General features: G+C 33.8%; 1 pseudogene; it reads right to left on the minus strand.

Annotated features, from left to right (window-relative positions):
- Window positions 1–17,992: 17,992 nt before the first annotated feature.
- LOC132027479 (AP-5 complex subunit mu-1-like) overlaps window positions 17,993–23,530 on the minus strand; it is a 102,133-nt pseudogene continuing 96,595 nt past the window's right edge.

A 23,530-nucleotide genomic window follows, 5' to 3' on the forward strand; every position in this document is an offset into this window, starting at 1 on the left:
AAGACCTCGAATAGCTAAAGGGATATTGAAAAAGAAAGCCAACGTTGGTGGCATCACAATCCCGGACTTCAAGCTCTATTACAAAGCTGTCATCATCAAGGCAGCATGGTACTGGCACAAAAACAGACCCATAGATCAATGGAACAGAATAGAGAGCCCAGAAATAGACTCTCAACTCTATGGTCAACTAATCTTCAACAAAGCAGGAAAGAATGTCCAATGGAAAAAAGACAGCCTCTTCAATAAATGGTGCTGGGGAAATTGGACAGCCACATGCAGAAAAATGAAATTGGACCATTTCCTTACACCACACACAAAAATAGACTCAAAATGGATGAAGGACCTCAATGTGTGAAAGGAATCCATCAAAATCCTTGAGGAGAACACAGGCAGCAACCTCTTCGACCTCAGCCGCAGCAACATCTTCCTAGGAACAACGCAAAAGGCAAGGGAAGCAAGGGCAAAAATGAACGATTGGGATTTCATCAAGATCAAAAGCTTTTGCACAGCAAAGGAAACAGTTAACAAAATCAAAAGACAACTGACAGAATGGGAGAAGATATTTGCAAACGACATATCAGATAAAGGACTAGTGTCCAGAATCTATAAAGAACTTAGCAAACTCAACACCCAAAGAACAAATAATCCAATCAAGAAATGGGCAGAGGACATGAACAGACATTTCTGCAAAGAAGACATCCAGATGGCCAACAGACACATGAAAAAGTGCTCCATATCACTCGGCATCAGGAAATACAAATCAAAACCACAATGCGATATCACCTCACACCAGTCAGAATGGCTAAAATCAACAAGTCAGGAAATGACAGATGCTGGCGAGGATGCGGAGAAAGGGGAACCCTCCTACACTGTTGGTGGGAATGCAAGCTGGTGCAACCTCTCTGGAAAACAGCATGGAGGTTCCTCAAAATGTTGAAAATAGAACTGCCCTATGACCCAGCAATTGCACTATTGGGTATTTACCCTAAAGATACAAACGTAGTGATCCAAAGGGGCACGTGTACTCGAATGTTTATAGCAGCAATGTCCACAATAGCCAAACTATGGAAAGAACCTAGATGTCCATCAACAGATGAATGGATCAAGAAGAAGTGGTGTATATACACAATGGAATACTATGCAGCCATCAAAAGAAATGAAATCTTGCCATTTGTGACAACATGGATGGAACTAGAGCGTATCATGCTTAGCGAAATAAGTCAGGCAGAGAAAGACAACTATCATATGATCTCCCTGATATGAGGAAGTGGTGTTGCAACATGGGGGCTTAAGTGGGTACGAGAAGAATAAATGAAAAAAGATGGGATTGGGAGGGAGACAAACCATAAGTGACTCTTAATCTCACAAAACAAACTGAGGGTTGCTGGGGGGAGGGGGTTTGGGAGAAGGGGGTGGGATTATGGACATTGGGGAGGGTATGTCCTTTGGTGAGTGCTGTGAAGTGTGTAAACCTGGTGATTCACAGACCTGTACCCCTGGGGATAAAAATATATGTTTATAAAAAATAAAAAATTATATATTAAAAAAAAAAAGTACTGGGGAATCAACTTTAATCAGAGATACAAAAATTTAATTGACTTTTGTAAAGCTACAGGGATCCAAATGATGGGAATCCCAGCCCGTTTAGGTTGTGGACCACAGAGTATTCTTCTCTGTAATATTTTATTTTCTTCCATGTCTACTAACTCAAGTCCAACTTCACTGATCTCTTTTTAGATAGTGCAAAACATGGCAAAGAATACCAAATGAGTGCCCAGTATTCTACATTTATTACATCATTTCTAACATATAGAAGTGTGTTATCAAGGCTGGTTCTGTGAAAGAACATAGTTATGCTAAAGTGTGTTTTGTTCTCCAAGAAATTAAATGCATGATTATCACACAATTATTTAAAAAAAAAAGAATACAAAATTAAAATGAGTCAAAAACAGAGCAGAGCAGAGACTCTAACCCACTGAGCCACTCAGGTGCTCCAAAACACATTTATTTTAGTCAAACGGTTAAAAAATAAAATCAAATAAAATTTTAAAAGAACTGAAAAGCTGGGCTTCCTGAGTGGCTCCTTCGGCTTCTTGGTTTATGGTTATCTCAGGATCATGAGATCAAACTCTGCGTCAGGCTCCCCCCAACTCAGCATTCCGCGATGTGTCTGCCTTAGATTCTCTCCCTCTGCCCTTTCTCCACCTCTCTCAGATAAATAAGTTAAGAAAATAATCTTAAAAAAGAAAAAAGAATTGAAGAACTTTTGCACTATTTCCTTCTCCTCTGGAAGGTGAAAAAAAATGCATAAGTACCAATAGTATAGAAGAAAAGCAGAAAATAATAATAAGAGTAACATATATTTAAATAGGAAAATATAAGTATTTTGCCAATGCATTCAATATATTTATTAATTTAAATTTAAAAAGCATACAAAAATATAACTTAAGAACACAGACTTATGAATATGTGTACACAAATAATAAAATCAAATGAATCAATATTGAAAAATTATTGTAACAACAAAATAGAAAGCTCAGTGTTACAGATGAGTTATATCACATATTCCAGGTAATTTAATTACAATATTATACTATTTGGAGAATGCAAAAGGTATAAAAAGTCTGTCTACTCCTTTTACCAAAATAAACAGAGATGATAATAGAAGAGAATATTAAGGTTAAGTGTATCACAAAATACATGCAAAAATCCAAAAAGAAATAAGAAAATGTATTTAAAGGCTGCTATATACATACACATGTGCGTGCATACATACACATTTATTCACCACACTGACACATTAAACAGGAAAAACCTACGCATGTAGCAAGATATAGAAGGGAGCATTTGGTAATACCTTCCATATGAAGTAAAAATAAAAGACAAGCAAAAAACTTCCCGAAATAGCAACCAGAAGGATAGGACAACCATGGTACTGTGTGGTGAGAATGTAAAAGTATTTTGTAAAAGATAAAAATACCAAGGACACCACTATTAATTGTATTAAAAACTTTGGCCAGTGAAAAAGGAAAGGAAAGAGCCCTGAAAGAGTTTTCCCTTTGCATTTTTTTCCTCTTGCCATCTCTTTTCTATCAACAGTCACAAAGATTCTTCTGTTACTTCTCTGCTGAATCCAATCCAGTTGTTTCTCTCAATATTTTTTTAGTTACATCCAAAACCCTAGCAATGGCTACAGGGAGTCCCATGATCTGACTCTCTACTCTCACATATCTGTACTCTCTGTTCCAGCTATTCTCTCTTTGTGACTGAAGGCACATGCTCACTTTAAGATATTTTCAGCAGCGTTTCCTTTGTGTAGACATGGTTTTTCTATGGCTATTGCAGTCATCCTGATCTTTGCTGAAATTCAGTCCCCAGTGAGGCCTAGGCTGACAGCCAGGGTAACACACAGCTTCCTCCCCACCATCTCCTCAATACTCAATACCATCCACCCCACCTCACTATTTCTTTTTCTAGAGCACATATCACAGAACATTCTATATAATTTACCAAGTTATTATTTACTTTGATAAGCTGACCATTTAATAATATTATCTAACTAGTACAATTTGGAGAATGGAAGTTTGCTATTAACATGTCATGAAAACAGCTACAAATTGAAACTATCACAAGCAAATGGGGATATGTTTTTCTTTTTTTCCACTCTAATCATTTTTTTTCAATACTGCGAGTTCCGTGAAAGCAAATATCTTTTATATTGTTGTTTAATGACATAACTCAGGTGGCTGGAATAGTGTCTACCAAAATAAATATTTGTTCAGAGATAAAATGGCTGACAACTTATTCTTAGTTGTTAAAAAAAAATCTTCCCTCCCCCAAATACTCTGTGATCCTAAAGGCAATCAAACATTTTTGATCAGTTAGCTAGGTTGTGCATGGGACTCTTAATAATTCATATAGCATGGATTCTCAGTTATTCAGTACACAGGAATCATTTCTGAGGTGTAGCCTTACATTGATATGGCCTTTTATGCAGTTATCTTGAATGAAAAGTTTTGGATTTTTGACATAATGCCAGAGGGTTTTTTTATGTAATATATTTTCTCTAAATGTTAAAGTTGGATTTCCACTCATTTAAAAATTAAGTAGATTTTTGCAAAATAAATTGGAGAAGCAGGTGTCGGCAACTAGAACACATATATGCTGGCAGATGCCAAGCAAATAGACAAAAGCATTTGGAGCCTTTACATTCTTGCCAGTCTGATGCCTTAGCACAATCTGCAAAGTGCTGTGAGGATTGTCCTTATGTTTATTCATTGAATAGAAATATTTGCAAATTTCTCTTTCCCCTTTGGATATAAAGTTCTGTGAAATATGATAAAGTAAAAGGAACATTTCAATGACAGAATCTGCATACATATTTCCATTACAGGCAATAGAAATGCCTGTGACTTCCCATCATTCAAGTAGGAATATATATTTAAAAATCTACTAGTACATACTTCTTTATATGGGAGCAATCAATAGAAACCTCAGGAAATTAATATTTATTTCAAAATATGATTATTTAAAAAATTAACATTCTAACCATTTAAATCTAACTCCAGATACATGGAAGAAAAAGTACAACAAAATATTGTATCCAGTTTATGCAGCTAAATTGAACCCCTATTGGATATTGAAATATTTAAAATTATAAACTTTATATATTTATAATCTTTAAGGGGAAAGTCTTTGTTGTGAATTTGCATTTAAAAAAAAACAGATTATTAACTTTGGCAACATACATTCCTTTCCAAATGCTTTGCAAATGCAAGCTGTTGAGAACAAATGAGGTTGTCTTAATAACTGTAGGGTATGTTCATTTATCTTCTGTTTCCCATACTCGGACTCTATTTGCATTGCACAAAACCTTCCAGACAAAGACTCTTGCTGCTTGCATTCTAGACAAGACAATGAATACACATACCCATAGATGATGTGTATCGTATATCTTGCATATATGTCACATATACCAATATTACATATACACACATATCACACACACACACATACATACACTCATGCACATGAACACATATACTAGATATGTAAATTTGGATTACCAATATTACATCAGTTAAGAAGTTTGTTTAGAAATTCCTTTAGAAATAACCAAATTCCTGTCTTTTTCATCACTTTTAGAAGAGAGCCATGTGATGCTGTCTTCTAGTGTAGAAACCGGTAGTATAATCCTAACTATATTGTTCTTCAACAACTAACATGAGTCAGAAAACCCACCCTCAGGAGGACCTTTCTAAATTAATTTGATAGCTGACAGCCTGGGCTAAAATAGTTGCCAACATAGTTACTGGAAAGTAATTGAAGTCACCCAGAAATCACATGTACAAGGAATTGAAGACATTTTCTTTCTCTATATAGATAACACAAACATTTCTGGACATGCTATCCTCATATTACCCTTAAATGTTAACAAGGATATTGCACACTTGTCTAGTGCTATCTGTATCTTTGTGAACTCAGAAACTTCCCCTGCACAGATTTATAACCATCACAACTCTGTCCCAAATAATGAAAAAAAGTCACAAACAACAATAAATTTCTCAGTAAACTTGAAATTGTAACATCCACCCCACCAGAGAAGTCAGTCTGATATAACAGAGAAAGGATTTGTTTTGTTGCTAGGCAGAGGAGATTAAATCCTGATATTACTAAGGGATAGCTAGGTCAAATTATTTATTCTCTCTAACCCTTACTTCTGCCACCTCTAAAATTGGAATAAATCATAGTTTCTGTGTATGTGCTGAATATTAAATGAAATAAAGTATTTAAAGTTCTTAGATCATTCTCTGCTTAGTATATGGTATATGTTTCCTTCCTTTTCAAAAAATTAAATATTATCACATTATCTTAAATTTTTAAATTATGTGAATTCTTTTTTTTTTATTTTTTATTTTAAATTTTTTATTTTTTATAAACATATATTTTTATTCTAATGTATTTGAAGTAGCCTAGAAACATTTTACTGCCCTTTAAAATGATGCAAAACCAAATATGTAAGGCATGGATGGGTCTTTTAAACTTCCCCCCTTATATCATTAATAATAGAGAAAAGAATAAATAAAATGGAACTAGGGTTGGAAAACTGTTAATACTTTTTGCACAATTCATACTTTTTCACACACTGAATTGACAACTATCTATACAAGCTTTCATATTTTCCTGTTAATTCAGTATTTTCTAAAACAGTTTTTTTTTGCTTTTCTTCAAATGTATGTTTTTAGTTATAAAGCACCTTGTTAATTATCGACTTTATAACTCAACAGTATGAATAAAATAAATAAATGTGGAAAAATAGGCTTAGTGGATGACATCCATCATTTTATAAAGTTGTAAAGATTAGCCTAATCTTGGTCTTTTTAGTCTTATTATTATTTTCAAGCATGTTCTATGCACTTTTAAATGTATCCATTTTGTACATTTAAAAATAATGTCCTGTGGTAATGTATTTTGGAGCCTGACTGCCCTCTTTGACACAAGACAGATATCTACTTGACAGGCTGTGCCAAGTTTTCATCTATTTCATAAAATTCACTTATCAAGGCAATTTTCAAACTTTTCTAAAAGGAAGCTCCAAGCAATTAATTAATTTGCTTTTTGGTTATAGTTTTCATTGCATTGCTCCCAGCCAAAAATTTTCTCTTTTGAGTTGAAAAAACAGTTTGGTCATATTCATTCATAATTTGCATTATTGGCTTCAAAATATTGCTCTGAGTGTTATTTGCATTTAGTTATTGCTCAAGGTTTTCTCTCACAAGAGACAACAAAATGCAGACTCTTTTGAAACTTCAAAGTCATAAAATCCATATTTTAAGTATCTTTAAAAATCTCTTTTTTTTTTTTTACATTGGCTAATGAGTAAATTGCAGTTATGAGAGCCTACCTGGAAGCAGGAGCATACTCTTTCCACTCGTGATGACTTCCAGTTGTTATTCATTTTTCTCCATATTTTATTGATTATAATATCACGTATTAAAAATCTTTCAATCTCTGACTCTTATCTCCGTTTTTAAGAAGAGAATTAAAAAGTATTATGTTTAAATGGAAAAATATCTGTAAATATGTATAATTTATTTGTCTCAAATGGAACTCATAGAAATACTATTTAAACTGAATATATTTCCTTTATATGTGATAGGTATGTGGGGCAATAACCAGTAGCTTCAGTGAAGAATAGATAGTTTTACAAAGTGACCAATTTATATCTAAAGCCAAATGTGTTGAACTTTGAGAACACTAAAAAAACAAAACAGAAACAATCCATTACTTTCTACTTCCTCTACTTTAAGTAACCAGCACTCACTATTCAGACCAGGGAATCAATTCTGCTTCGTTCTAGTTCCAAAATAAGAGTATTCTCTTACCACAGTGATCATCCTTCCAGGTTCCAAAATAAGGCTTTTTGAAAAGTATTATTTACTGGCCACCTAATTATCTGGGCATTGATGAAGAAGCTTAAGATCGACTAACATGGAAATGCTGATTGATGAACTTGCTTGTCCTTTTATATGGCAAAATCTTTAAGAGGAAATATATTTAAAATGTTTGTTTACTGTATTTTAAGATTTAAGAAATAAGCAGTTACATACTTGTGTGGTGCTGTATAAGACGATTCTCCACTACATAGTTCAGCTGTATTAATTCACATCCTGACAGCACAGTTTGAAAAAAGTGGAGCTGGAAATCATTGAAGTATAGTCGTCTTCTTTGAAGTCTAATTAGATTAAATGGAATATTTTTATTATTATAACAAGGAAACTGCAATTTTTCTAGCTTTTTTAATTGAGTCATTACATTCATGATCACCTATCGTATATATTTAATTTAAATTGTGAATCCGCAATCATAAAGATATTCCAATATATAAAATCCTCAAATTTGAATTAGTAATACTCAATCCTTAAATATTTCTTCGTTCTATAGATTTTGTTTCAGGAATTACCCCATTACTTTATTATAATGAATATGACTTCTTTATGACATTCACTTAACAGCAGAAAGAGTAGTCTATAAGGACTCGTTCTCCTCTACTCTCACGTCTATAACAGATGCCTTGTATGGTTCCAAAAGTTAATTTCCCCTATATACTTGAAGGAGTTGAAAATTAAAATTTGGAGAAAAAAAAGGAATAAATTTAGTTTTTTTTATCTTATAGAGGCTTATAATAATCTATTCCAATAATTTAATTAAGTATATAAAGAATGCTATAAAGATTTATAGACTTCACTCATTTATTGCAAAATATTAGAGGAAGCATAAGATGTTACTGACAGCCCTGTAGTCATATGAGAGAAAAAAAAATAGCTGGCAAACACTTTTTTTTTTTGACAAACTCTTTCTGGAAACATACTGTATTAATGTTTTAAACTAAATTGCAAATAGAGACAGCAATTGTTTTTGGATTCTAGATGCTGAGAATTTTATATATTACCAACCATTGATAACTTTAAGCTCAGAATCATTGAGTTTAAACATAGTAAGAATTCTACATCAACATTTTACTCAAATACCCATACAATTCAAATACCACTTCTATCACATGTTGCAAACTGGCAAGGCACATGCTTTATATTGCTTAAATTGAAGTCTCATTTGGATAAGAAAATATTGATGCACAAGTGTGTGTGTGTATTAATTAAATTTGTATTCAAATATGCAATACTGTATAATATTTGAGATGTGTACTCTTCTCAAAAGAAAAAAAAAGGAACAAAATTACACATTTACCCCTTTGCACCACTGTGGCGGAGCTGGGTAATGGTCATCTATTAGTCATCTATTAGCTAGATCACAGCACAGTCGATAGTTTCCTACTATCTACTCCTCCCCAATGATTTTTTGACATTGAGGCCCAGGGTCAGCCACTAATCAAAAACGTTTTCTTTTTGACTTTTCTTATGAAGAGAAAGTTCATGAAAGAAAAAGCACACTTCCAGTGTCCCTGAATAAAAATCAGACATTAGGGGGCGCCTGGGTGGCTCAGTGGGTTAAGCTGCTGCCTTCGGCTCAGGTCATGATCCCTGGGTCCTGGAATCGAGTTCCGCATCGAGCTCTCTGCTCAGCAGGGAGCCTGCTTCCCTCTCTATCTCTCTGCCTGCCTCTCTGTCTACTTGTGATCTCTGTCTGTCAAATAAAAAAATAAAATCTTAAAAAAAAATCAGACATTACAAAAAATCAATCAGCTTCATATCTTACATCTGGCTTGATTATTTCATTTCTATCACTATGCAAACTTCTGTACACATTTAAGTTTTGGGGCTCTGCACTACAGTATTTCTAAAGGTGATTGTATGTAATTTTTTAATTACATCTTACTAGAATTCTGTCTCAAAATGCAGCCCATGTCACTGAAGAACAGATCCAACTATTAAAACTCTCTCTTTTTTTTCCTTTAACAGTTTTTTTTCATTAGGGACCTTTTTTTTTTTTTTCTTTCTCACCAATTTACTTAAGAGTGATCTGCTTGTTGCACAATAGAAGTTTGCAGAGTATATCCACGGTAACAAATACAGGATCAAAATGATACTCTGCACAGTCCAATCATTTATCTGTGCTAAAACATCATTATAAACTGTGAACTAAGGCTTTAGAAAAACATCATTTAAATGTCTCCCTGTCATCTACATTAAAATTCATGGTGTGGGTTTTTATTTATTTATTTATTTATTTTAGTATCTAGTATGCATTTATTCAAGAAAAAATTAAGCAAAAAATGTAAACATATCATAAAAATATAAATATGAGGATACAATCAAATCTAACTTATAAGCTCAAGATATACATTAATTTGACATACTTTAACCTATTCCCAGCATGTAGCAAATAAAAGAAGATATGATAGAATTATTTTCCACAAAAAGCAGGGGTATATTGGCACTACTGACAACAATTAACATTTATTGAGGCTCACGTTAGTTAGGTGATGCCAAATCACGTTTTTTAGTTGAAATACTACAACAGAATTAAATCGTGCAATTATATACTGTTAGGACTCAACCAGTGTGAGGTAAGCTCTAGTCTGCTATCTCAGCTATGTTCTTGGACCTAAGAAAAAGATACTGAAAACATACATGTAATCTTATCATAATATCATATAATAAATGTAGAAGTATTGGTAGCATTTTGTTTGTGAAGACACTTGAGAATCACTACAACAGGCCCCTCCCCCAGAAGATCAACAAGAAATCCAGCCGAGACCAAGTTCACCTACCAAAGAGTGCGGTTTCAATACCAAAGAGAGCAGCAGAATTCTAGAGGAGGAGAAAGCAAAGCACGGAACTCATGGCTTTTTCCCTGTGATTTTTTTTAGTCTTGCGGTTAATTTAATTTTTTTCTTTTTCATTTTTTGTTTTTTTTTCTCGCCTTCGGGTAAAAATTTTTTTTTTTTAATTGTTACCTTTTTCTTTTTTAACAATTTTTTACTAGTTTATCTAATACATATATTTTTTCTTTTTTATATTTTTCTTAGGTGTTTTCTTTTTTTTTAATTCTTTTCTTTTTTCTTTTTTTTCTTTCTTCCTTTTTGAACCTCTTTTTATCCACTTTCTCCCCCCTCACGATTTGGGATCTCTACTAATTTGGATAAAGCATATTTTCCTGGGGTTGTTGCCACCCTTTTAGTATTTTACTTGCCCCTTCATATACTCTTCTCTGGACAAAATGACAAGACGGAAAAATTCAACACAAAAAAAAGAACAAGAGTCAGTACCGAAGGCTAGGGACCTAATCAATACAGACATTGGTAATATGTCAGATCTAGAGTTCAGAATGACAATTCTCAAGGTTCTAGCCGGGCTCGAAAAAGGCATGGAAGATATTAGAGAAACCCTCTCAAGAGATATAAAAGCCCTTTCTGGAGAAATAAAAGAACTAAAATCTAACCAAGTTGAAATCAAAAAAGCTATTAATGAGGTGCAATCAAAAATGGAGGCTCTCACTGCTAGGATAAATGAGGCAGAAGAAAGAATTAGTGATATAGAAGACCAAATGACAGAGAATAAAGAAGCTGAGCAAAAGAGGGACAAACAGCTACTGGACCACGAGGGGAGAATTCGAGAGATAAGTGACACCATAAGACGAAACAACATTAGAATAATTGGGATTCCAGAAGAAGAAGAAAGAGAGAGGGGAGCAGAAGGTATACTAGAGAGAATTATTGGGGAGAATTTCCCCAATATGGCAAAGGGAACGAGCATCAAAATTCAGGAGGTTCAGAGAACGCCCCTCAAAATCAATAAGAATAGGCCCACACCCCATCACCTAATAGTAAAATTTACAAGTCTCAGTGACAAAGAGAAAATCCTGAAAGCAGCCCGGGAAAAGAAGTCTGTAACATACAATGGTAAAAATATTAGATTGGCAGCTGACTTATCCACAGAGACCTGGCAGGCCAGAAAGAGCTGGCATGATATTTTCAGAGCACTAAACGAGAAAAACATGCAGCCCAGAATACTATATCCAGCTAGGCTATCATTGAAAATAGAAGGAGAGATTAAAAGCTTTCAGGACAAACAACAACTGAAAGAATTTGCAAACACCAAACCAGCTCTACAGGAAATCTTGAAAGGGGTCCTCTAAGCAAAGAGAGAGCCTACAAGTGGTAGATCAGAAAGGAACAGAGACCATATACAGTAACAGTCACCTTACAGGCAATACAATGGCACTAAATTCATATCTCTCAATAGTTACCCTGAATGTTAATGGGCTAAATGCCCCTGTCAAAAGACACAGGGTATCAGAATGGATAAAAAACGAAAACCCATCTATATGTTGCCTCCAAGAAACTCATTTTAAGCCCGAAGACACCTCCAGATTTAAAGTGAGGGGGTGGAAAAGAATTTACCATGCTAATGGACATCAGAAGAAAGCAGGAGTGGCAATCCTTATATCAGATCAATTAGATTTTAAGCCAAAGACTATAATAAGAGATGAGGAAGGACACTATATCATACTCAAAGGGTCTGTCCAACAAGAAGATTTAACAATTTTAAATATCTATGCCCCCAACGTGGGAGCAGCCAACTATATAAACCAATTAATAACAAAATCAAAGAAACACATCAACAATAATACAATAATAGTAGGGGACTTTAACACTCCCCTCACTGAAATGGACAGATCATCCAAGCAAAAGATCAGCAAGGAAATAAAGGCCTTAAACGACACACTGGACCAGATGGACATCACAGATATATTCAGAACATTTCATCCCAAAGCAACAGAATACACATTCTTCTCTAGTGCACATGGAACATTCTCCAGAATAGATCACATCCTCGGTCCTAAATCAGGACTCAACCGGTATCAAAAGATTGGGATCATTCCCTGCATATTTTCAGACCACAATGCTCTAAAGCTAGAACTCAACCACAAAAGGAAGTTTGAAAAGAACCAAAATACATGGAGACTAAACAGCATCCTTCTAAAGAATGAATGGGTCAACCGGGAAATTAAAGAAGAATTGAAAAAAATCATGGAAACAAATGATAATGAAAATACAACGGTTCAAAATCTGTGGGACACAACAAAGGCAGTCCTGAGAGGAAAATATATAGCGGTGCAAGCCTTTCTCAAAAAACAAGAAAGGTCTCAGGTACACAATCTAACCCTACACCTAAAGGAGATGGGTTTTTAAATATATTAGAGAAGCATGACCTTCTTCACATATAAGGCTTAATTATTTAGATGTATATAAGCCATGCAATTCTCTTTCAGTTGTTAAGGAATCAGGATGAAAACTAAAGAGGTATTTTTAAGTTAAATGTGTTCTGACACGCCCCCATGTGAGATAAAATATTCTCAGTAAATGTTACAATATATTATAAGCAAACATTATGTTTCCGTCTCATGCCTGAATTTAAAATTTAAGTGGTGATTTATCTAAATAACCAAGGTATACAAGCTAACATTTTGGGACCACTATATCTATGTAAGACAGACATGTAGTCATGCTCTGTAGCAAGAACACATGTGCAAATTAGAATAGCATGATTTTATATAAAAACAGAAAAATACAACCTCAAGAAATGTGCTTCATTAAATATCAGTGGGGGGCACGTGGGCAGCTCAGTCAGCTAAGTGGATGACTCTTGATTTCTGCTCAGGTCATGATCTTAGGGCCTTAGGATGGAGCCCCAGTTTGGCTCTCTGCTCAGTGGGGAGTCTGCTTGAGGATTTCTCTCTCTCCGCCCCCTCTATCTCTGTCTCTCAAATAATAAATAAATCTTTAAAGAAGCAGATCAATGAACACATTTTGATGTTAAAAGAAACATAATTTTTAGGAGAAATAAAATTAGCTATGTTTGTTATATATAAAATTATGTTTGGTAAAAACTCTTCTAAGGCAAAATGTCTATTCAGTCTATTTAATCATTGGTCTATTTCTTTCTCTTTTTTTATTTCTTTTTTTTTCTAAAGATATTATTTACTTATTAGAGAGATAGAGAGAGATGAAAATAGAGCAGCAGGCAGAGGAAGAGGAAGAAGCAGGTTCTCCATTGAGCAGGGAGCCCGATGTGGGGCTCAATCCCAGGACTCTGGGATCATGACCTGAGCCAAAGGCAACGGCTTAACTGACTGAACCACCCAAGACTCCTCATTGGTCTATTTCTAATGGTTTATTTAAAATCTAATTATTGAGTTTGAACAGTTCTTTATGTACTCTGAATATATTTCCTTTATCAGATATGTTTTGTAAACATTTTCTCCCAATCTATGGCTTATCTTCTCATTTCCATAATGGTGTTTTTTGAAGTACAAAGAATTTTCAATTTTGATAAGGTCCAATTTGCCATTATTTTTTCTTTCTTATTAAGGATCATGCCCTTGGTGGTTCAGCTAAGAACTCTTTGCCTAACCCATAATCATGGTTATTTTCTCCTGCGTATTCTTTTAGACATTGTATAGCTTTAGTTTTTGTATTCAGGTTTATGTATCGCTTTGAGTTAATTTTCATGTACAATACAAATTATCTAATTAATTTATTTTGAAGATGAATGCTCAATTATCTCAGCATAATTTGAAGATATCCTTTCCCACAGGTTGATACAACCATAAATACAAAGGTTATTTCTGGACTCTCAATTCTGTTTGATTGATCTTACATACCTGTTCTTTCACCAAAGCTACATTCTACACTATCTTGATTACTGTGTGTTTCTATAATTCCTATCAAAATCCATATAAATGTTAAGTTCAATTTGACAGTGTCTACAAAAATGGCTGTTGAGATTTTTAAAAACAACATGTTAAATATAATACAAATTTGCAGAATTGCTCTTTATGATATTGACTCCTCCAGCCCATATATATAGAATGAAAATTCTCCCTTTACTTAGGTTTTCTTTAATATTTCTCAGCAACATTTTATAGTCTTCAGATTGTAAGTTTTGAACATATTTTGTTAAATTATCCTTTTCTATGTTATTATAAATGGAATTTTTTCAGTACCATATTTTGGTTCATTGCTGGTATCTAAAAGCACAATTAATTGATTTGGGGGCGCCTGAGTGGCTCAGTTGTAAGCATCTGCCTTCAGCTCGGATCATGATCTAGGGTCCTGGGATCAAGCCCCGCATCGGGCTCCCTGCTCAGTGGGGAGCCTGCTTCTCCCTCGCCCACTCCCTCTGCTTGTATTCCCTATCTTGCTGTGTCTTTATCAAATAAATAAATAAAATCTTTTTAAAAAATAATAAAAGCAGAATTAATTGATTTTATTGTATTTATTCTGTATCCTGAGATGTGATGAAATAGTTTTAATTCCAGAAGTTTTATTGTATATTCTTTAGGATTTTCTACACATAGGACGATGTCATCTACAAGTAGCAGTTTTATTTTTCCTTTACAATATAAATGATGTCTATCTATCTATCTATCTATCTACCTACTTATATGTCTATAATTTTTGTCCAGTTACACTGGCTAGAACATCCAGTATAATGTGAGATAGAAGTGACAAGAGCAGGCATGCTTAACTTTTCTAATTAAAAAAATGTAGTGATTCAGTATCCGTTTAGTTGTTCTATTGCAAGAGTATAATCATTGACTGTTTCTAATTCTTAAGTCTAATGATATTGCATTAATGATTACTTTTCTTTTTCCAAAATTGATATTTGTTTGAAATTATTTTCAACATAAGTAATTACATTTCACAAGACTTATTATTAAATACACATTTAACAAAGTTTATCTAGTCACATGAAGGAAGAAATATGTTATTAAATTAAATTTTAAAATTAGTACTGAAATTAGCAATATATCATTCTGTATCGATAGTTAGACTCTTTGGGGCATTTATTCAAGATAGATCATATGTTTTCATAGTGTAGTGGTTATCACGTTTGTCTCACAAGATAGATCATATGTTATTACGCTATATATTCTGGTCTAAAATATATTTAATAAAAAGACTGATATCCATCTACTCAATTATGTTCTTAAAGTATTTATATCAATTTTTTCTTAGAAATATAAAAATCAATTATTATTTTTATTACCTCTGTCCCTGGTTCTCAGGAGATTGGATTTATTTTAGTTTTTGTTAAAGCTTTATTCTTGATAATGTAATTTTATGGAAAAGAAGTTTAAATATATAAGCTTATACATTGGAAATATTCTTACTGAATGTTTTATGTTTATTTTGATGTTTGGGTTGTTTTTCCTTAGGGGAAAATAAAACTCCAAACAACATACTTTTCAGAGTATATCTATGGTTTACTTTTTAATTTTATTTTTATTTATTTTTATTTCAGTATATAGTTGACATACATTACATAAGTTTTATGTGTACAACACGACATTTCAACTTTATGGTATAGTCATCATAAGTGTGTCACCATCTGTCACCATACAACACTATTCCAATATCATTGACTAACTCCCTGTACTGTGCTCTTTACTCTCGTGACTTACTCATTCCATAATTGGAAACCTGTATTTCCCACTACCCTTCACCCATTTTGCCCATCCGCATCCCCACCCCCTTCTCTCTGGCAGCCATCAGTTTGTTCTCTGTATTTATAGGTGATTCTGCTTTTTCTTTGCTTGTTTATTCATTTGTTCTTTAAATTCAATGGATGAGTGAAATCAGATGGTATTTGTCTTTCTTGGTCTGACTTATTTAACTTAGTGTGTGGTTATTCACCACCCATGTGGTTGCAGATGTCGTATCTCATTCTTTTTTATAGGTGCATAAATTATATATTTTATAATCTTCCTTATCCATTCATTCATCAATGGACATTTAGGTGATTTCCATATCTTGCCTGTTGTAATAATGGTGCAGCAAACATGGGGTGAATATATCTTTTCAAATTAGTGTTTTCATTTTCTTTGGGTAAATACCCTATAGTAGAATTACTGCATTAAATGGTATTTCTACTTTCAATTATTGAGGCATCTCCATACTCTTTTCCATAGCAGCTGCACCAATACGCATTTCCACCAACAGTGCATGAGGGTTCCTTTTTGTCCACATTCTTGACAACACTTATTATTTGTTATTTCTTATCTTTTTTATTTGAGCCATTATGATAAGTATAAGGTGATAGCTCATTGTGGTTTTATTTATTTATTTATTATTATTATTTTTTAATTTAATTTTTTATTTTTTATAAACATATATTTTTATCCCCAGGGGTACAGGTCTGTGAATCACCAGGTTTACACACTTCACAGCACTCACCAAAGCACATACCCTCCCCAATGTCCATAATCCCACCCCCTTCTCCCAAACCCCCTCCCCCCAGCAACCCTCAGTTTGTTTTGTGAGATTAAGAGTCACTTATGGTTTGTCTACCTCCCAATCCCATCTTGTTTCATTGATTCTTCTCCTACCCACTTAAGCCCCCATGTTGCATCACCACTTCCTCATATCAGGGAGATCATATGATAGTTGTCTTTCTCTGCTTGACTTATTTCGCTAAGCATGATACGCTCTAGTTCCATCCATGTTGTCGCAGATGATTAGTGATGTTGTGCATCTTTTCATGAATCTGTTGGCCATCTACATGTCTTTTTTGAAAAATAGAAAGATGTATGTTCAAGTCTTCGGCCCTTCTTAATTTTTTAAATTTATTTTTAAATTTTTTAGAATTACACATATTCTTTCTTAGCCAATAAGATAGTTCTGATTAAGAACAGGTTACTATTAACCAATACGCCTTCATTTTCACTATTTTTTTTTCAAGAGATTTATGGTGGTTTCTGATGTTGTATCTGGTATTCTATAACAACACATCACACTAAGGCTTTACTATGCAGCTTTGAAAGAGCAAAGAGGGTTTTTTGTTTGTTTGTTTGTTTGTTTTCTATTTTGCATATCATCTTCAATCCATCAGGAGTAGCTTCCTGCAGCTCTGCAATGAGAAAGAGCCTGAGCTGAGTCCAGGAAGACTCAGTGGAGACCTAAGGCTACAATTGATAGTCACATCTCCCACAGGGGCAGAAAAGAACATGTATGGTAGGGTGACCCAGGACCAGTCTAAAATAAGCCTAAAGTGAATCAACACTGTTTTATGCTCTGGATCATTAGAGTAAAATCAAAGAGTAATATCTTAGGAGACATTCATCTTTAAGATATTCTTTCAAAATGGGACACTTGGATGGCTTAGTTAAGTGTCTGCTTCATCTTGAGTAGATCTCCCCATCCTGGAATCAAGCCCTGCGTCAAGCCCTGCATCAAGTCCTGAATCAGGCTCCTTGTTCAAAAGGGAGTCTGCTTCTCCCTCTCCCTCTGCCCCTTCTCTCCCACCACTCCTGCTCACTCGCACTCTCTCAAGTGAATAAATAAAATCTTTTAAAAAAAATGTTCTTTCAAACTGTCAGAATAAAAACATTAGACCAAAGTATTTTTATAATTAAATCATTCATTTTTTTTACTCATAGGTTATATGCATACAGATTGAAAATAAAAGACTATTATTTAATTTAAGCTATGTTACCATTATATAGATCCTATTTAAACATGGGTTAATTATACTAATAATGATCCATATGTTACTGGAGCAGGAGCTTTATAATTCCAAATGTAATAATCAGAAGAAATTTGTTTCCAGTATGTACTTAATTTTGGTTTTTCTGATGCAGAAAGTTGAACTAAATGCTGATCTGTGTAACAACCAGTGAATGAATGTATAATCTAAGATTCTAAAATGAAGTTTTAAATATGCTGTACCTCCAATCCAAATCTAGTCAAATGGATGCTTCTTATGACTCTTGGCTCCAAAACTTACAGTTCCAGAAAGACTAATTTCCATTGATCTGAGGAACTTGTATCCAATAATCTAGATCAATATAAGCTTTCCTCTTGAAATACTTCAAGCTGGCCAAAACTAACTTTGCATTACTAATTGAACCTCTATTATAAAAAGATACATGAGCTTCACAAATTTTAAAATTATTTTTGACACTTTCGTGATATTTTAAATTAACTGTTATTTTTACGTGTACTTCTTCCTCTTTCATTTGAAAAAAAAAAAAAGGCAAAAAACCCACAATTGGAGGGACAGGAACCGGAAAGTATAGTAACATGAAGGAAAGGAAAGGAAAACACTCTTCCTCTAAAGGAAGAGTGAATGGAAATTTGTAAGGTACACTAAGTGCAGAATCATCCATTGCATCAATGCTACTACAAGTCAGAATGCCAAGGTCAAGAGAAGTCACACAAGGATGAACTAGAATATTCTGAAGTGGAGATCCATTGGTGGGGAGACTCAAGCAGATTGTAATGTTTGGCATGATTCTTTCTAAATCGCACTTGAAAATGATAGCTCCAAAGACTTGCCTTGTATCTGCTATATCCTATTTATCATATTGTATGGATTTTACCTTTTCAGTGATAGAAATAGAAACTTGTGGTTTTCCTTTGTAGGTTCTAACTTTCCAGGCTGGCTGCTTTTATAGATGCATCACAGAAACAAGACTAGCACTACCCAGTGAGTTCTGTAGGTTGGCATCCAAGAAAATTCAAATGGACAATTTTGTAGAAGTAAATCAAGCAATTGGTTCAATTTTGTATTTAGCTCAGTGTCTTTTTTCTGTCCCAAGTAAAAAAAAATATATATCAATGTTACCTCTAAAAGAAAAGAGCCTTGTGAAATTCCACTAACGTGAATTAATGGTGGATGAGGAGATACAGCTTATTCAACAGTGGAACATAAACATATATCATGTTATTCTTCAGAAAAGCAACAACTTTCCAGAGTTCTCCACCTCTTAGGAGACCATAAACAGATGTTTTATTGTGTGTGAACCAGTTATCATGACTCTGTATTAAGTTCTTATCATCATCCAACAATCTAACTTCAAAGAGTAGTGCTTTAAGAAAGGGACCATCTTTGGGAATAGGCATATAATTTACTCCATTGAAGACCTTAGCTCATTTTCCAAGAGTGGGATATCATCTGGAGAATCTGATGGTGCCACAATGTGGAGATCCTGGTTCATGGCTATGAGCCACACTGTCCACTGAGCCAAGGTAAGCCACTAAAGCATTAGCTCATCCCTGAGGTCACCTCTACTTCATTCTGCCATTTTTATTAATTGGATTGTTTGTTTTTACAATGTTGAGTAAAAGTTCTTTACATACTTTGAATAGTAATCCCTTACCAGAGATAACATTTGCAAATATCACCTCTTGATCAGTGAGTTGCTCTTTTGTTTCATTGATGATTTCATTCACAGTGCAAAAGCTTTTTATTTTGATGTAATCCTAATAGTTCATTTTTGCTTTTATTTCCCTTGCCCCAGGAAGCATATCTAGAAAAATTTGGTATGGCTGATATCAGAGAATTTTCTGTCTGTATTCTCTTCTAAAATTTTTATGATTCCAGGTCTCATATTTAGGTCTTTAATCCATTAGTTTATTTCTGTGTATGGTGTTAGAATGTGGTCTGTTTTCATTCTTTTGCATGTAGCTGCTCAATTTTCCAGCACCACTTATTAAAGAGACTGTGTTTTCCCCATTGTATATTCTTGCCTCCTTGGACATAGATTAATTTACCTTATAAATGTAGGCTTATTTCTGGACTCTCTATTCTGTTCTATTGATCTATGGTTTTTTTCATGCCGGTATCATACTGTTTTGATTAGTACAGCTCTGTAGTATATTTTGAGTGTGGAATTGTAATACCTTTAGCTTTGTTGTTCTCTCTCAAGATTGCTTTGGCTATTTGGGGTCATTCACGGGTTCCATATAAATTTAGTATCATTCTACTTTTTTGAAAAATGCTGTTGGTATTTTGATAGAGAGTACATTGAATCTGTAAATTGCTTTGGATAGTGTGGACATTTTAATAATACTAATTCTTTATCTGTGATCTAGTTTAATAATATATTCTGAATTAGCAGTTATAATTATATGTAGACATAGAAAGGAAGAAATTTATTAAGTTATTAATATGAGGTAAAGAAATTAGGCATTATTATTATTATTGTTATTATTTTTATTTGGCTTGCTGTGTCAGACTTGGAAAAACAGAAACAACACTTCTACTATCTCAAGCTGGAAAGACCTTCTGTCCAACTACAATATGTTAAAGTCTGCAGTGCTTAGGACTTTCAGGGTACACCTATCTTTTAGAGCAGCAGCTATGCTCTTGTAAAGGAGGTGCCCAGCCAATGGTGGACCATAACGGTAGTAAAAGAATCTAGCCATTTCTATGCAACAAAGGGATTTCTTTAACAGGCAGTATTTGCTCTGGAAACTTTCCATTGGGCTGGCTCAGGTGTTGTCATGATGGAATCACAGCCTGATTATTTGCCCTGCACAGTCCTACCTGCTTCCTTTTCTTTCAAAGTGTTATTTTTCAATATACCTTTTGTAATTCTAACTCCCTTTCAGTATCTACTCCAGGAGAATCCAAACTGCATCACTTCAATTAGAAGGAAAGCAGATTCAATATAGAAAGCTTTCAGGAATCAATATGGCACTGGTAGCAGATGATGAGGGAGTGGAGAGCAAAACAGCACTATCAGAGAGCTAACCCAAGAACAAGAAATATGCTCTTCTGGATTGTGCATGTAACCCTTTGAGTTCTGAACTGACCACTTATGTCTCAAGAACAACCCACACAAGTGCAATCAGGACACAACAATTAATAGATTCAGAGATGACATAAACTTAATCCATTCACAGGCATTTTGATATTGAAGTAAATTTACAGAAAATAAACAATCTGAAATTCTCAGAACTAGGGTACTGAAACCACCTTTATCTTTTGCTTGTAATCCTTTAATGCCCAAAGTAATAGACTGCTTTTTACTATTTTTTAAGTATCTGGAAATAAGAATTTATATTCATTTTGATATGTAAAATTGTGAGTATTAAAATATGATGTTCATAACTTATCCAAATCTAGAAACCTTTCCTCACTAAGTAACATATAATATCAGGAGTACTCTTTTTCCACCCCATTTGCATCTTGTCATTTTGAGAAACTCTGAAACGCAGCACCTCCCATTCTAGGAAACTAAGAATCATTTTGTGGAATAAAAGATATATTGCTTATGTGAGAAGCAACTGTATAAAGACAGAAAAAAAGAGAAACACTTATCACTATGTGATTATTCTAGGAAGTATAAAATCAAAACACAGGAATATAGTTCATGTTTGAGTTTCAGGAAAGAGAAGTAATAGGAATACTAGGATTAAGAATATAAGGAAAGACTTAAAAACATACGGAGAAAAGTAGAAATAACTCGTGAACTTAAAATGTCCAGATGTAAAATGATGCTGTACACAGGGTTGCTACTGTAAAATTCCAGTTTTAATTTTGGAAAAAACATTTCTGGAAATGACAATTTCTGGAAAAGACAATTCTATAAAGATGGAAACAGATCAGTTGTAAGGGGCATGGTGTGAATGGAGAGTTTGGCTACCTGAGGGGATTTTTTGTGTGATAGAATTTTCCTGTATTCTGATTATGGAGATGTACACATGAGTCTTTGCTTATGTTAAAACTCAGAGTTGGAGACCAACCACCCCCTCACCAAAATTGCTTTATTTTTAGCTAAAAAGTATAAAAAAAGTTCTAAAGAATTGGTTATGAAAATAACATATTTATGGTATAAAACAGTCTATGCTTTTTTTGTAGAGTATATCTACTAGAAAATTAATGTTATATTTTTAATCTTATTATTTTATATGTGACAAGATAGGACTGGTATTCTATATTAGCTTTCCCAGCTCTAAATTCAGCCTATGTAGAAATTAATGTGTTTTGGAAGGGAGATATTGCACAGATGTCATTTTTCTCAAAAGCAAGCAAATTATGAATGTAAATAATGCACTGTTTTGGTTTTGAGCTTCCAGAATCACTTGGAATCTGAGATATTGAAATGTCAACAAATTTGATATCATTTTCTGCCATAAATGGAAATGAATAGATTGATGGCCACTTGTCTTATTTGTAACTTGCATTAATTTTTCTATAAAAATATTTAAGAATAAAATTTGGCAGAGTTTCATTTTCTATGATTATAGTACAATTATGTTATTATGAAAAAGCACAATCCAAACATAAGCATTAGTTTTATGTCGCTTTCACACATCTTTTATATCACTTTTATTTTGCAGTAATCATTACATAGGAATATAAAAGTAAAAAGATAAGTCAGAGCAGGATTATATTAAAATAGAAATTCTGGGATGCCTGGGTGGTTCAGTCAGTTAAGCCTCTGCATTCAGCTCAGGTCATGATCCCAGGGTCCTGGGATTGAGTCCCACATCAGGCTCCTTGCTCAACAGGGAGGAGCATTAGGCTCCTGGCTCTGCCTCTGCCAGCCACTCTGCCTGCTTGTGCTTGCTCGCTCTCTCTCTCTGACAAATAAAATCTTAAAATAAAAATTCTTGGAGGCTTCTGGGTAAAAAGTTAATTTTCGTGTAGATGTGTTCCCTATCTAAGATATTCATTAAGTGATTGTACACACACTAATGTCTATACAAACATGTACGTGAGATCAATAACAAACATCAACATTTTACAAATTATTACACTTGTACCAAGCAATGTACATACCAGACATTGCAAAGTTTGGTCAACACTAAGTTTGTATATCCCTTGACTTGACAATCTATTGGCAGCCAACATAGATGGTACTCTGAAGAACTGAGGCAGGACACAGCTGATAGTTATTCCTTACATTGCCAAATTCTTCCATAATCCCACTGATCAAAAATAAAATCTTAAAGAAATCATTAATATCACAGAATGGTCTCATGAATTATCAACTCTATATCCCTCACTGTTGCCATGAATTCTCCAGGCCATCAAAAAGCAGGTATATTTTGTGAACAAGATAAAACACCTTATAACTATTACATGCAGAAGCTAAAATTATCATTTGTTTATAAATGTTATTAATTTAGATGGTGTAAATGGATAACATACTGCTTGTCTAAGGAAAATATTTAGTTCAGACATGCATAGAAAAATGATCTTGGACTTCCAGACTTCTACAAATAAATTACTCTTGTTTATAAGCCTATATATATATATATATATATATATAT

The sequence above is a fragment of the Mustela nigripes genome, chromosome 12 (assembly GCF_022355385.1).
Source record: "Mustela nigripes isolate SB6536 chromosome 12, MUSNIG.SB6536, whole genome shotgun sequence".
Classification (NCBI taxonomy): Eukaryota; Metazoa; Chordata; class Mammalia; order Carnivora; family Mustelidae; genus Mustela; species Mustela nigripes.